The 4690-nt window shown below is 40.6% G+C and overlaps 1 long non-coding RNA gene across 1 annotated transcript; it reads right to left on the bottom strand.

Annotated features, from left to right (window-relative positions):
- Nucleotides 1-699: 699 nt before the first annotated feature.
- LOC146891478 (uncharacterized) lies at nucleotides 700-2835 on the bottom strand. Its single transcript, XR_014997461.2, has 2 exons — nucleotides 2611-2835; nucleotides 700-823 (listed from the first exon to the last, which is right to left on the bottom strand). It is a non-coding gene; the product is annotated as an uncharacterized LOC146891478 (long non-coding RNA).
- Between the last annotated feature and the right edge of the window lie 1855 nt (nucleotides 2836-4690).

Genomic DNA, 4690 nt, shown 5'->3' with positions numbered 1-4690 from the left:
TATTTTTTTGATATGGTCCCTAACTGAACATAGATCCAGCAAGACTATCTGGCCTCCAAGTCTCAGAGCTCTTCCTGTCTCCAAACTCCAGCACTAGCGTTGCAAGTGTATGCACACTGCAGCATCCAGGTTATTATACAGGTTCTGCCCACCAGACTCAGATCCTCATGCTGATCCACATTTCCCCTACTTCTTCAGGCCCCTTATGGATCCATTAACTGCTTCATGCTTGGTAGATGCTGATTTACTAACATCCTCAGTTAAAGTCTAAGGATACTATCTCATGAAGTGAAACTTGGTGAAACAGTACCACATTTCACACCAGTAAGTCATGTTTTGTTAAAGATGAGGGAGTAGTTTTGACCAGAATGGACTGAAAATCAACTGTGTGACTTTGGTGGTGGTTCTAAAATTCTCGGAGCCTCTGCTTCTTCGCTTCAAAAATGAACATAATAGATGACTCACAGGTCCTCCTCAGTCAAATTCCCTCCTTTCCCTGCTCGCCTTCCTTCCCTTTCCTTACTTGTATTTTCTTGTCTTCTGAGATAATGTCTTGCTATGTCACCTAGGCTGTTCCTGATCTACTGGGATCAAGATATCCTCCTGTATCAGTATTTCAAGTAGTTGGAGCCTCTCCTTCCCAATGTTTATGCTTGGAAATTCTAGAGTCTCTGAATGTTTTAAATATAAAGAGTTCAGGAAAGTTGAATTATTAAATTTATTAAATTCTGGGCAAGGATCAGCCAGTGAGCTTCTCTGAGGATACGTTTTGACAGATGAAGATATTTGGAGCATAGTTTGAAGATCGCTGGACTGCTGGGTCCTGCAAGGCAGAGCAATAACAATGTTAAAGTACTGAAATTGTTACGTTGTCTCTATTAACGTTCTTTGAAATGGTACCTAACCCTCAGGACTGCCACCTTGTGGCCACTGTAATGCTTACAACGTGATTCTGCAACTTCCTTAAGCCTACAACAGCTGTGCAGAAGTATGTTCTCCTTCAGTATTTTGAATCAGTGACTGTTAGAAGTGTCACTAAAAAAGCAGAGAATCGACATGCACTTATCTCCGTGAAATACCCTTAGGTTCCTATCAGAATTAATACATGATTCCAGGCACAGGGTCGAGACTGACAGAGGAACGAGGTCTCAGCAGTACTCATACTTCCAATTAGAGAAATGATTCCCCTAGGGCCTGAAAAACATGAGTATGATCTTCTCTGGGACACCATTTGCTTTTAATGAAAGAAATGTGAGTCATCTGAGATCTACAATTGTCCAGGAGCAGCGAAGAACAGTATCCCCATTATTTTTAGGCAGCAAGGGATGGGGAACATACTCAGAAGCGTAGCTTACTGCGACAAAGTCTCCACTGCCTAAAACCCATTATCCTGACATCATGCAGTAGACAACAGCATTATTCCTGTGTCAGTGATAATTTTAGGAAAAGTCATAGGAAATCAGTGCCTACCTCTGTGACCCCAACTTTCTACAGAGTCTAATAAACACATGTACATAGTAGGCACACATTCATGTGTGCACACACACACACACACACACACACAGAGAGAGAGAGAGAGAGAGAGAGAGAGAGAGAGAGAAAGAGAGAGGGAGAGAAGTCTGCTAGTGAAAACTATCTTTGCTTAAGGCTGAGTAAGGGTTAAAACTTACCCCAAAGGGTTACACTGTCAAACAACTTAACGATCTCTTTCTAAACAAATTCTCCCTAAAACACCTTAATAGTAATGTCCCTCAGCTTTAAATGGATCTATCTTCTATTAATTTTTAATCATGTGATACTGAGCAGGATAGGTGGCTCACAGATCCTTCCCCATTATCTCTCCTCTTTTCTCTATCTCCCCTCTTCTGTCCCTTCCCTTTCTTGTTTCTTCTCTTTGATTTGAGTACCTTGAAGGTCTTGCTTTCCCTTGGTCAGTTTTCCTTCATGAGCCTTGCATTCCCTTCTCATCACTAAGTGAAGATACAGCAATCTGTAAGGTTTCTGGGCAAATTTAAAGGTTACCTAATGGCTAACCTTGATAGTCAAAGTGATTGGATCAAGATGTGCCCAGGAGGTCAGTACAGTACAGGTCTGCGAGTGTTGAGAATGTGTTCAGAGGGATAATTAAAGGCAGAAGGCCTTCTTTAAATGTGGGCAGCAGCATCCTATAGACTGCTGGTACATATGCAATTTTTGAATGGTTACATAGTAGACACCACTCTGCATTGGTAGTTTCTGCCTGCTTCCTACGTGCCACAAAGTCAACAGCCTCTTCTAGATGCTCCTGCCCACAAGATGCTCTGCTTCATCATTGTCCAGATGCTCTGAAACCTCTGGAGCCTTGGACCAAGACAAATCCTTCTTTCCTAAGGATTTTCTGCTGAATGTTTTGTCACAGTCATGAGAAAAGTAACGCAACACATTACCTGCTGGACAGAGACTCTAATCCCTATTGCTTTTCCATATCCTATGACCTTGGCTAACTAGACTAATGAAGATTCACGTGCTGAGTTCAGTGGATGCGGTTAACAAATGTTAGGGTGGTGTTTGTAAACTATGAGGCTGTACTCAAGTGCATGCACCAAATAGCTTCACAAGCATATGACCCACCCAGTCATGAAAATCAGCTCCGGCTCAAGTCAACTGTAATTTTCGGAGGTTCTTTTATCCAAATGGCCGCTGAGCATTTCCCTTCATTATTTCCTTGGTAGAAGGTGTGGTCTTTCTTCCTTAAAATCCTAGAAAGCTTAAGAAAAGGAGGAGAAAAAAAATAACTTTTCTTTTTGTCCTACGCTTTTCCAAAGTCTTTGTCATTCTGGCTGCTTGCATTTTCATCTGATCCAAAGGAACGAGTTAGAACTTTAATCTGAATGAGAACAAAGTCCTTATCCTTAAGCCTCCCCATGGACAGGGGAGCATACTTAAAGCTTTAGCATACATAAAGAAGCTAGCATACTTGATTGCAGTCCCATGGTTCTTGAGTGCATCGCAGTGAAGCTGCACAATTTAGAAAAGAAATCCTTACCATTCACTGTTTGGTGCTCCTCTTGTCTGGCATTAGTTATATAAGGTACTGAGCAGAGAAACTAGCTGAAGCCTTCTGGCTGCAGCTGAGTGGGCCAGAGTTAGGATGGTGATTAGGTGACCAGGTGACTATGGTGAGTAGAGCTTGGGAGTTATCAGATCATGGGCTTGATCCTATCTTGGTATGCAACTTAATGAATTTTTGAAAATGATTTTAATGATGGAAATAACTTAAGACACATTTGTCCTCACTTTTGCAGTTTCCCAAGCCTGGATTGTGGGTCTCTGTCAGTCCTAAAGACTTTGGGGATTCCTGAGACCCAAATAGTTGTCATAAGAATATGAAGATGATTTAACAAATGGTGCTGGCATAGCTGGATATCAACATGTAGAAGAATGAAAATAGATTCATATCTATCACCATGCACAACTCAAGTCCAAATGGATCAAAGACCTAAAACCAACCACACTGAACCTCATAGAAGAGAAAGTGGGAAGTACACTTGAATGCATTGGCACAGGAGACCACTTTGTAAATATAACCCCAGTAGCACAGATACTGAGAGAAACACTTAATAAATGAGACCTCCTGAAACTGAAAAGCTTCTGTCAAACAAAGACATGATCAACAGGACAAAGCAACAGCCTACAGAATGGGAAAATATTTTCACAAACCCTACATCAGACAGAGGGTTAATCTCCAAAATATACAAAGAACTCAAGAAATCGGTCAACAAAAGAACAAATAATTCAATTAAAAAATGCTATACAGACATGGACAGAGAACTCTAAACAGAAGAACCTAAAATGGCTGAAAGACACTTAAGGAAATGCTCAATATCCTTACCTATCCAAGAAATGCAAATCAAAACAACTCTGAGATTCCATATCTTACACCTGTAAGAATGGCCAAGATTAAAACCACTAAAAACAACTTATGCTGGAAAGGATGTGGGGTAAAGGGAACATTCTGCATTGCTGGTGGGAGTGGAAACTGATACGGCCCCTTTATATATTAGTATGGCGATTTCTCAGAAAATTAGGAAACAACCTACCTCAAGACCCAGCAATACCACTTTTGGATATATGCCCAAGGACATGTGGTCAACTAAGTACATAGCAGCATTGTTTGTCATAGCCATAATCTGTAAACAAACTAAATGCCCCTCGACTGAAGAATGAATAAGGAAAATGTGGTGTATTTACATAATGGAGTACTACAGAAAATATGACATCTTGAAATTTGCAGGCAAATGGATGGTTCTAGAAAACATCATATTGAGTTAGGGACCTCAGACCCAGAAAGATAAATATCATATGTACTCACTCATAAGTGCCTTTTAGACATAAAGCAAAGAAAGCCAGCCTACTATTCACAGTCCCGGAACATAGCCAACAATGGGGACACTAAGAGAGACATACATGGATCTAATCTACATGGGAATTAGAAAAAGGCAAGATCTCCTGAGTAGATTGGGAGCATGAGGACCATGGGAGAGAGTTGAAGGGGAGGGAAGAGAAAGGAAGGGGAGTAGAGAAAAATGCATAGTTTGATAAATTAAAAAAAAAAGAATATGAAGATGTCACAGGGTTTTTTTTTCATCAAGTTAACATTTTCACTAATGATGCAAAAGTAGTAGTGAGAGAAATTCCATGAGTAAAAAGA

Source organism: Myodes glareolus, chromosome 16, assembly GCF_982192425.1.
Source record: "Myodes glareolus chromosome 16, mMyoGla1.1, whole genome shotgun sequence".
Classification (NCBI taxonomy): domain Eukaryota; kingdom Metazoa; phylum Chordata; class Mammalia; order Rodentia; family Cricetidae; genus Myodes; species Myodes glareolus.
The sequence above is the reverse complement of the archived record's forward strand: the minus strand, read 5'-3'. Positions and strand labels throughout refer to the sequence as shown.